We start from the raw sequence: 11,113 nt of genomic DNA on the forward strand, positions 1-11,113 counted from the left end.
CAGCCTGTAACAGAGTAAGAAAGGCAAGAGCATTACTGAAACATTTCCGCCATTGTTCCCTTCACTATTAAACGTTGAACAGTTCAATATCGCAAATCACCAACATCATGTACTTATGTATCTACAGTCTTGAGTGATACCTTATTTACTTGATTCATACGACCCCTAAAACAAAGCAGCTTCAAAAGGACCTCAGAATTTTTATTTTTATTTAGATATCTTCCTACAACACTCACAGGCTGCCATGAGGACTACCTTAACCAATAGGTATTATTTCACCAAAGCTTTTTAATACTTAAATGAAAACAGGGTAGCTTCAAGGTGGTTGTTATGGTCTATAGGTGTAGTTTCTGAAGATGGCTATCGACCTCTTTAATGCGGTTGTCACAACTGAGTGGAGAAAGTCAACACTTAGTCCAAATCAACAGATCATAAGTGAAATGTGTTATCCAAAAATGTTTACTTCCCATCGACCACCAATTGCCAAAAACTCTACAATGACTGTCACATGTCTAAATAAAAACGGTGAATGTAGGTTTTTACCCCAGAAAGTATACTTTTCATAGACCAATAATGACAAAATTCTATATAGTTAATTTCACATGTCCATGAAATACATTCACCAAATTTGGAAACAATCTAATCACTTTTACAACCACTACATAAACGCGCAAATTGACTGGCAGTGCTAGAGTATCATCTCGAGGTTCCTGATCTATTCCATGACGATCGGCGTGGTTGGAAGCCTTCCTGATCTTTTCCTATCTTATTTTCTGCCTATTGTTCCAGTCTGGTAAGGGGGGCATGTGAGAGTACTTCATAAGCGATTGGCAGGAGTGGACTTGGTAATTGTTTGGATCCGCCTTGTAGCCCTTTTTGTGTAGTGGGTGAATTAAAGCAGCTTTCCAAGCTGCTAGTATGATTCCGCTCTCCCATATATTTACAATGATGACTTGCAGGCAGTCAAACAGGAGTACACCTCCGATCTTGAGCATCCCAGCGATTACGCTGTCTTTCCCTGGTACTTCATCGTTTTTAAGGTGTACTGTAATATGATATTTTGTATCTCATCAACTTCAACTGGAACAATGGAAACATAGGATGTACGGCTTGTAGTTAGCTCTTTCTTCTCTAACGGTCCTGTAGAGATTTCGCATATGAAGTCGTTATCAATTTCCTCCAATCACTTAAGGTGGTTAAATTAGTCTGATTGTTTTGGATGTTCGCTTCTGTGTATCTAAAAATTTCTTCCAATTCTCTGGTGTTCGGTGGCTGTACTAATTCCTCCAGGTTTGAATACGGCATTCCAGGGCAGTGTCGCAGTGTGAGGTCCACCATAATTGTTTACATTTTTGTGGTAGTTAACAGGGTTTTCTTGAAGATTCCTGCACGGTCTCAAGAAGTGTGTCCCATGTCTGTACGTTTGTCTTTAATGATTCTGCACAAACTCCTGTGTGTGTTCTTTGAAGTATTCTGAATCGATGCATAGGATTTTTTGTTTCTTGATAGTTTTTTCGACTGGGTCTGAAGCGAATTTTGATTTGTGAGAGAATGTGGTCAGGCGCAATGTAAACCTTGCGTACTGTCAAGCTCATAATCAATGTGGTTGACTGGCGATTTCCAGGTGGTAATTTTCCCGGGTGGTTTCTTAAAGTGCGTGGACATCAGCTGGAGTTTGGCCATTCCACATTAAGTGATGTGTGTGCTGAGAAATTCCTGATAATATATCTGTATTCTCGTTCTCTCCCAATTTGTGGATTAAAATCTCCAAAGAAGATCTTGACGTGGCACTGAGGGATTTTGATGAGTGGTCGTTTGAGGTGTACCCAGAACTTCTCGAGTTCATTTTTGTCACGTTCATTATGGAGCTAGCTCAAGGAGTATACCCAGGTCACAACATACTTATGAGTAGAGAAGAGAACAAACCCAGTTCAAGCCGAGGAAACTGCCTATATCTCTAGGCGCCAGTCTAAACACGATGCGATGATACAAGATTGAACTAACATTGATGTAAATTGAGGTTAAGTGCAAGCAGTGGTTAAGTCGGAAACAACAATAGTTTCATCATCATCATCATCATCATCATCATTTCTTCGCTCCAGCAAGTCGGGTGTGGTTGTATGAGCCTCCTCCAGTTTGTTCTATCCATCCACACATGCTGCTCATATATGCGACACCAGTTCACATCTCTAATTTCAAGTTCCTTCATTATTTCTTTTTCCCAAACATCACGAGAGCCTCCACCAGTTTGTTCTATCCATCCACACATGCTGCTCATATATGGGACACCAGTTCATATCTCTAATTTCAAGGTCCTTCATTATCTGTTTTTCCCAAACATCACGAGGTCTTCCTCTTGGTCTCTTCCGAGGAACATTGTGGTCAAAGTATGTTCGAAGAATACTGTAAGGGTTTATTCTTTTCGTGTGACCATACCATTGCAATCTCTTCACTTCTACAGTCTCCAGCAAGCTTCTTTCCAATCCAAGCAGTTGTCGGATATCCACATTCCTTATAATGCCCTAATTATAGCATTCCTTCATCCAACTCTGGTAAAAATTTATGCATGGTAATAAGATTAGACAAATAGCAGATGAAGATAGAGTTTGTGCTGTATAATTAGGACATAAAGCAATGACAATAGTTGTAGGCATAATTATTTACATGTTATCATGTAAGTTGCACGAAAGTGTTTTTTTATAATAAGATTGAGCGAAACTGTGAATGAGAGTTGAACTTGTGTAGTAAAATCCCGCCAAGTAGCAAGTGTAATAAATATCATTTTTACACTGGTTAACGACTGTGAGACTTAAACATGAAATTTAAAGTAATAGTATATAAAACTTCTCACTTACAACAGTTAACTACATCCTGAAGATCAAAACGACTGACTACCAACTCAATTAATAGTGCTAAATTACTGAACATTAACAACAAAGAAACGCATAATAATAAGCAAATTCACTGGAATGGCAAAAACACCAAATATATATTAACAGACAGCTCTTCCTGCATATGAGTCGGATGTTAGTTAAATTAATGTTGCTATGGTTGTTCCCGCAGTTGACTTTAATGTACGAGTATTGATTAAGAATTGAAACTTAGCTGCTTTTGAAGTGAAAAGCGAAGCTAAATGGCATTAGATGACATACATGTAATGTTTATGTTAAAATAACATTAATTTACACACATGAAGTACTTGTAATACTTTAACAGGAAAACAGGCTTCGTGCTGCCCATGTGGCCTTTAGCCGACTATCACACAGAGTCTTCAGGAATAACAACCTTACAATTCGCACAAAACGAATAATGTACCAGGCTGTAGTCATCTGTACACTTCTCTATGGCTGCGAAACTTGGATCTTACACCGCCGTGACATTAAAAAGCTGGAGCGCTTTCACCAGCAAAAACTATGCTCCATCATGAACATCAAGTGGGAAAACTACGTCTCTAATGTTGAAGTTCTCGAGAAAGCGTATGCTAAGAGTGTAGAAACATTGGTTGCTGGCCATCACCTCAGATGGGCAGGACATGTGCACCGTATGAATGACACCTGACTATAGCACCAGATCCTCTATGGTGAACTTAGCTCCGGTTCAAGACCACAGAGTGCCCCCCTGAGAAGTTTCAAAGACCAACTGAAACAAACCTTAAAGGTGGCAGAAATAAACCCACAAACCTGGAAACACTTGCCAAGGACTGTTTACTATGGCGGCGAAGTGTCTGTGCCTCAGTTCAACACTTTGAATAAGAACACCGCAGACAGGAAGATATTAAGTGACAGGAACACAAACTTCGCCAAACCCAGCCAAGATGTCCCCCGTCCCTGAGCTGCACAATGTGTGGACGTATGTTCTACACAAGAACTGGCATGTACAGTCACAAACTGCTGTGAATTGAAGTGAGCTATTACTAAGGTTAAGTTATGAGTAAGTTCCCACCTTCCAATACTTATCAATTTCTATATAATAGACTTATTAATTACATAATATAATCCATATAACCTCTAGTACATGTTTCGTTCCGATTATGGAACATCTTCTAGCTAAAATTGGTAAAATGGCAAGACAATTAAAATACATTGATGTTAAGATGATACATAAGCTAAAAGATATGAACCAACATGAATGAACTTTATTTCATCATCATTATCATATGTTTTAATTTTCGAGCCATTTTATCATATCTTTTAGCTTATGTATCATCTTAACATCAATGTATTTTAATTGTCTTGCCATTTTACCAATTTTAGCTAGAAGATGTTCCATAATCGGAACGAAACATGTACTAGAGGTTATATGGATTATATTATGTAATTAATAAGTCTATTATATAGAAATTGATAAGTATTGGAAGGTGGGAACTTACTCATAACTTAACCTTAGTTGTGTTGAGCCAATACGGAATAAACATGAGATTTATTAGCTGTAGTGAGCTATTAGCCAGGAAATCTGCAAACTCGGAAACGAGTAACTGCAGCCGCCGCCAACGACTTTAAGATAAGGTAGGTTGTTCCAACTCTCATTTCCCAAGCTTTTGTTTACTGTGACTCCTTGTTCATTTGAGATAGAGTTAAGAATTTACTAATAAAAGAGTTGCTATTTTGGAAGTATTGTACTGTACTTGTAAAAGTATCACAAGAAATTTGCTTTTAACTTAACATGAGTATTCCAGGCAAAAACTGGACCCAGTATGGGGAGGATTTAAAAAACTTCTTACTTCTAGTCCAAAGGGTATGAAAGATAAATGCAAATCATGATGTTTAGAAATCCAGAGATTAGTTCCTAGAATGAATTTACATATTCAGAATGTAATGGCGCAAAAGATATCAAGAAAGAAATATTGATACTACAACACCTGGCAGTGAAGATCAAAATTCAGAGACAGATCAAATAGTTTCACGCTCACCATCAAAACATAAGATATCATTAGTTACGACTTAGCTATCCACTGAGGGATCATCTCTAAAAGTCACTTTGTTGTCCAATGTCGTTGCAAAAATTAAAGTGCCACCAATCACCACAGCTGAAGAGAGCTGGACTAAACTGAAAGATTCCACACATGAAGCCGCATGCTCTATTCGTGGAACAATTAAACCAGGATGACAAAGAATTGACAAAGACACTTGGATTTGGAATGATGATGTTAAGGATGCAGTACGGAAGAAGAAACAGCTGTACCACGAGTTTCTTTCAGATAAAACACTATCTCGTCAGAATGCCTACAAAGCGCCCTTAGTGAAGTGAGGAAGGTCATTGCTGTAACAAAAGCAAACCAGTATACAGACCTACATGCAAAACTTGACCAGCGCGAAGGAGAGCGGGATATTCATCAGCTAGTCAAATTGAGGCATTGCAAAACTAAAGACGTACAACATTTTTACGGCATCAATGACGAAGCAGGTGAGCTGCTGGTCAATAGGAAGAAAACGTAGTAACACTGGCAGAGATATTTCGAGAAAATTTCAATCTGAGAATTTCCCCACCCACCAATCCCAACCACCTCCATTGTTGAAGGTCCAATGAAGGAAACTGACATCACTGAAGTCCAGGCTGTCCTGAAGGAGATGAAAATGAAACCAGGGAAAGCCACTGGCCCCGATGATATTCTAGCACAGTTTTGGTGCTGTCAACGGTGGGATGTGGCAGTATGGCTAACACAGCTTTCAACCAGATCATCAAAGAAGGTCAAATATCAACAGATCGGTGACAGAGCATCACCGTACCAATCTTCAAGATGGGAAGCCCTGCCGATTGTTCTAATTACCGCCCGATCAGACTTCTGAGCCATGCAATAAAAGTCTTTGAACGTATTCTCGACCAAAGGATTCGTGAGACAGTCAAACATACAATGAACCAGCTGGATTTGTGAAAAATTGTGACACAACACATGCAATCCATGCTGCATGGCTGTTAATTGAGAAACACCATGAAAAGAATAAGCCAATTCATCTTGTATTTTTGGACCTTGAGAAGGCCTTCGATCGGGTACCACATGACCTAATCTGGGTACAGCTACGAGAACATGTCATTCCAGAGCACCTTGTTAAGCGGGTACAGTTACTCTTTGTAGAAACAAGGAGTTATATTCAAGCTGCTGTGGGAGCGTCCTATGACTTCCACATCACTGTAGGAGCTCACCAAGGCTCTGTCTTATCCACTGCTGTTTATTCTTGTGATAGTCACCGTTACATCAGACCTGCATAAGCCAATACCATGGACATTTATTTCTTTATGCTGATGATGTCATGTCATGTTTGATCTCCAGTGCCAAACAGAAGAGTGGAACAACTGACTTGTGCAATATGGCATGCGCTTCAACAAAGCGAAGACAGAATACATTACATCAAATCCTCGAGAAGTTGGAACCATCTACCACAAGTAGAGAATTTAAGTCTCTTGATTCCACAATGTCAAACGATGGCCGACTTACTGATGAAGTTAACGAAAGGATACACGCAACCTGCCGAAGTGGCGAATGACAATGGGTGTCACCTGTGACTGTCGGCCGAAGGACCATCTGAAATCTGAGATCTACTAGACTCTTATCCATCCTGTCGCTCTCTATGGCACTGAATATTGGCCAGGTACAAAGGAAGTAGAACGCTGACTATGTGTCATGGAGACAAAGATGCTTAGGAGAACAACTGGCATCATTAGACTGGATCACATTTCAAATTATACTATTAGGAAAATATTTTGGCGTTGCACCGATCCTGAAGAAAATGCAGGAAAGCTGTCTGCGCTAGTTTGGGCATGTGTTACATGCAGAGGACAATACATTGGCAAAGTCAGCATATACATTGGAAGTCTGTGAAGAGGCACAAGGGACAACCAAGACAGCACTGGACCAACACAGTGCACAACGACCTGAAAGGTGTAAGACTACATCCAGACATGGCCCAAGGCCGAACTAAATGGAGACAATGAATACACACAGCAGACCCTGCCACCAGGAGGGATAAATACTCAAGAAGATGAAGAAGATTTTATATTAATTCTGAACAAGGACAGTAGGTAATAAAGTGAGAATAAGTAAGCCAACCGATTTAAATCTTAATGTTATTATAAAAATCAACTTATTTAAATCACAATTTTTATTATAAAAATCAATTCATTTAAATCTTGATTTAAATCATTCTGATTGTAATCACACCCTGGTTACTCACGTTGCCCTTCAATAATAATAATAATAATAATAATAATAATAATAATAATAATAATAATAATAATAAATAATTAATTATTTGTGAATGGACCCTGTTGGATCACGCATTACATTTATGATTCGCCTTTCTAACAGACCATATTGTTTTCATTCTTTCGCTGTGTGCCTGTTTTTTTTTCTTCTGACCACTTAGTCCCTGATCTTTTAGGGACTTCATTCTCTGGCTTTACTACCCATCTATGTATCTTGTGACGGTAAATGTTTCTGTCCACCATTTCTGATGGTTCTATCCGGGCCTTTTCCAGATCATTTTTTACATCTTTTATCCATGGTACGTTCTTCAGTTTTTCGGTGTATGTCAAAATCTTGTGGGTTAGCCTTGAAGACGATAGTCTGTGAATGTGTCCATAGAATTTCAGTCTTCGTTTCCTGACGTCTGCGGCAAGGTTAGACAGTCTTTCCGTAGCTTTGCGTGATTTGAGCCTATACCCTTCTTCCTTTTTATCTGGGCCCAGAATTTCCCTCAAGATCTTCCTTTCCTCCTTCAAGATGTTTTCCAGATCACCTTTATTATTAAGAACCAAGATTTCACTTGCATACAGCACTTCAGGTTTAATCACCGTATTATAATGTTTGATTTTTGTATGTATGGACATGCACTTCTTGTTGTAGATGTCATGGGTTCTCCAATATGCTCTTTTGAGTTTTTGTAATCGAACTTTCTGTGCTTCCTTTTCCAACCCTGTTGGTTCTAGGATCTCACCGAGATATTTAAAGTATGGAACTCGTTTGATGTGTCCATATTTTGTTTGTAATTCCTGAATGTCGAATTGAGTGTAAATAAACTTGGTCTTCTCGAATGACATTTTAAGTCCAATTTTCTCAGCGCATTCCTTGAGGATTTCAATCTGTTTGATCGCTGAAATTTCACTGTCTGTTAGTATCGCTAGGTCGTCTGCGAAAGCTAAACAACTGACCGTAATGTCATTGTTCTTTCGGCCAAGTTGAATGGGTTTCCAGTGCTTCTGAACTTTTAATTCCTTCTCCCATTCCCGAATGACTTTGTCTAGAACAAGATTGAAAAGCAGTGGTGACAGTCCGTCACCCTGTCGCACGCCGGTCTTAATGGCAAAGGGCTCCGATACTTCACCCATGAATTTAACTTTTGACTTTGTGTCCGTGAGTGTTTCCTTGAAGAGTCTTAATGTCTTTGGGTCAAGCCCTTGTTCTTCTAAGATGTTAAAGAGAGACTGTCGATCGACCGAATCGTACGCTTTCTTGAAGTCGACGAAACTACAAATAATCGGGGAGTTTCGGGTTGCTCTATATTTCAATATCGTCTTCAAGTTAAAAATTTGTTCAACACAGGACCGCCCAGGTCGGAAACCGGCTTGATATTCTCCAATTTTGTGTTCAAGCTGTTCTTGTACTCTTTGAAGAAGACACGCGGACAGAATCTTGTAGGTGACTTGAACGAGAGAAATCCCTCTGTAGTTATTTACATCGGTTTTGTCACCTTTCTTGTGTACCGGATGGATAAGTGCACATTTCCATTCTTCAGGTAGCTTTTCTTTTTTCCAGATGTCCATGATTATTAGTGTGAGCTCCTCAAGTGTATTTGGGCCTATGTTCTTTAATAGTTCTGCAACTATGCCATCTTCTCCAGGCACCCTGTTATTTTTGAGTCTGAAGACGTGTCTCTGGATTTCTTCTTTGGTAGGTGGTGGAGATCCAGGGTTTACGTGTACAGGAGTTTCTTTGGGCCATCGTAATGTTCGCTCCTGGCAATTCAGTAATTCAGAGAAATATCGAGTCAACTCCTTACAATTATCCTGGTTAGACAGCGCGAGTTTTCCGTCTTGTTTTCAGAAGCATAAATTCTGTGGGGTGTATCCACGGATTCTTCCTGCGAAAGTCCTGTAGAAGTCTCGCATATTGTGATCTTGGAAATCTTTTTCTATAGATTCCAGTTGGTCCTTCATGCATCTCCTCTTCGTTTGCCTGATTACTTTTGACGTTTCCTTCCTTGTCTGAAGATAGTGTTGTTGAGCCTCGAGTGACTTCTTACAGTTATATTTCTGAAAGGCACTCTTCCGCTTTTCCAGTGCTTCTTCACATGCAGAGTCCCACCAAGGGTGATTCGTATTCTTCTTCAGTGGAATCGTCTCTTTAGCTCTTGTAACGATCTTGTCATGGAACTGTTGCCAGGTGTCCGCCTTTTCCTTTTCCCATTCTTCTTTTATGTTAGTTTCCTTTATCTTTCTCGTGTCGAACTTCTGAAGATGACATTTCTTATAGTGGATTCTTTTCGGGGTAAATTTCACTTTGATACACACTAAATAATGGTCAGAATCAATATTCGCTCCTCTTCGAACTTGAACATCATTAATTTCTTTCTAGGAGTACAAGATGAAAATAAATAAGTCCAAAACAAAAGTAATGGAGTGCAGTCGAATGAAGGCAGGTGATGTAGGAAATGTTAGATTAGGAAACAAAGTCTTAAAGGAAGTAGATGAATACTGTTACTTGGGTAGTAAAATAACCAACGATGGCAGAAGTAAGGAGGACATAAAATGCAGACTAGCACAAGCAAGGAAGAGCTTTCTTAAGAAAAGAAATTTGCTCATTTCAAACATTGATATCGGAATTAGAAAGATGTTTTTGAAGACTTTTGTGTGGAGCGTGGCATTGTATGGAAGTGAAACATGGACAATAACTAGCTCAGAAAGAAAGAGAATAGAAGCTTTTGAAATGTGGTGTTACAGAAGAATGCTGAAGGTGAGATGGATAGATCGAATCACGAATGAAGAGATACTGAATCGAAATGGTGAGAGGAGATCGATTTGGCTAAATTTGACAAGAAGAAGAGATAGAATGATAGGACACATCTTAAGACACCCAGGACTTGTTCAGTTGGTTTTTGAAGGAAGTGTAGGTGGCAAGAACGGTAGGGGTAGACCAAGGTATGAATATGACAAACAGATTAGAGCAGATGTAGGAAGCAATAGTTACGTAGAAATGAAAAGGCTAGCACAGGATAGGGTGGCATGGAGGGCTGCATCAAACCAGTCTATGGACTGATGACTCAAACAACACAAAGGATGTGTGATGGCTATATGGTCAATCTGATATTCTCTAAGAGATTGTAAAGGTGATCTCCAGGTCTTCTGTTTTCGAGGATGCTTCCTCAGAGAGTGGACATTACCTTCAAGTTGTTCTGCTGACAGAGCTCAATAAGTCTCATGCCATTCTTGTTGGTGAATTTATGAGCTGGATATTTGCCTACAGTATTTTGGTATTCTTTTTCCCTACCAATCTGTGCATTGAAATCACCTAACAATATCTTTGTATCTTCTCTGGGGACTGCTGCCAAGATTTTTTCGAGATTAGACCAGAATTGTTCTACTTTCTGCAAGTCCTTCTTATTTTCGATGTTCGTGCGGGCATGTACATTAATTATTGTGTATCTTTTGTTCGCACATTGTACGCGCATCGTCATTACTCTATTACTTATGGGAGTGACTTCTTTGATCGAATCAACAATGCTTTTGTGGACTACAAAAGCCATGCCCAAAAGAGGGGTGCCACCTCTTCCTATTCGTTTGTCTGTTTTACTTTTGAAAATACGATAATTACCATAGTCTAGTGTGTTTTCATCCGTAAGGCGTGTTTTCTGAAGAGCTAGTATCTGTATCCTTTGTCGATGATAATAATAATAATAAGAAGAAGGAGGAGCCTCACGATACTTAGATGGACAACCTATGATAACTAAATTCGGCAAAATTATTCAAGTTAACCAATTTAAATATTTGGGAGAAATTATCCAGCCCTCTGGTTTAAACCGCGAAGCAAATAAAGAAAGAATTTCCAAATTACAGAAAGCATACAGCATCACTTGGAACAGGTATAATAAAAAATCAATATCTTGGAATGCAAAACTTAGAC

General features: G+C 39.2%; 1 protein-coding gene across 1 annotated transcript in view; it reads right to left on the reverse strand.

The window, feature by feature from the left end:
• Window positions 1-11,113, reverse strand: part of Wdr62 (WD repeat domain 62) — a 459,879-nt gene that overhangs the window by 192,161 nt on the left and 256,605 nt on the right. The window lies entirely within an intron of this gene.

This window comes from Anabrus simplex, chromosome 1, assembly GCF_040414725.1.
Source record: "Anabrus simplex isolate iqAnaSimp1 chromosome 1, ASM4041472v1, whole genome shotgun sequence".
Classification (NCBI taxonomy): domain Eukaryota; kingdom Metazoa; phylum Arthropoda; class Insecta; order Orthoptera; family Tettigoniidae; genus Anabrus; species Anabrus simplex.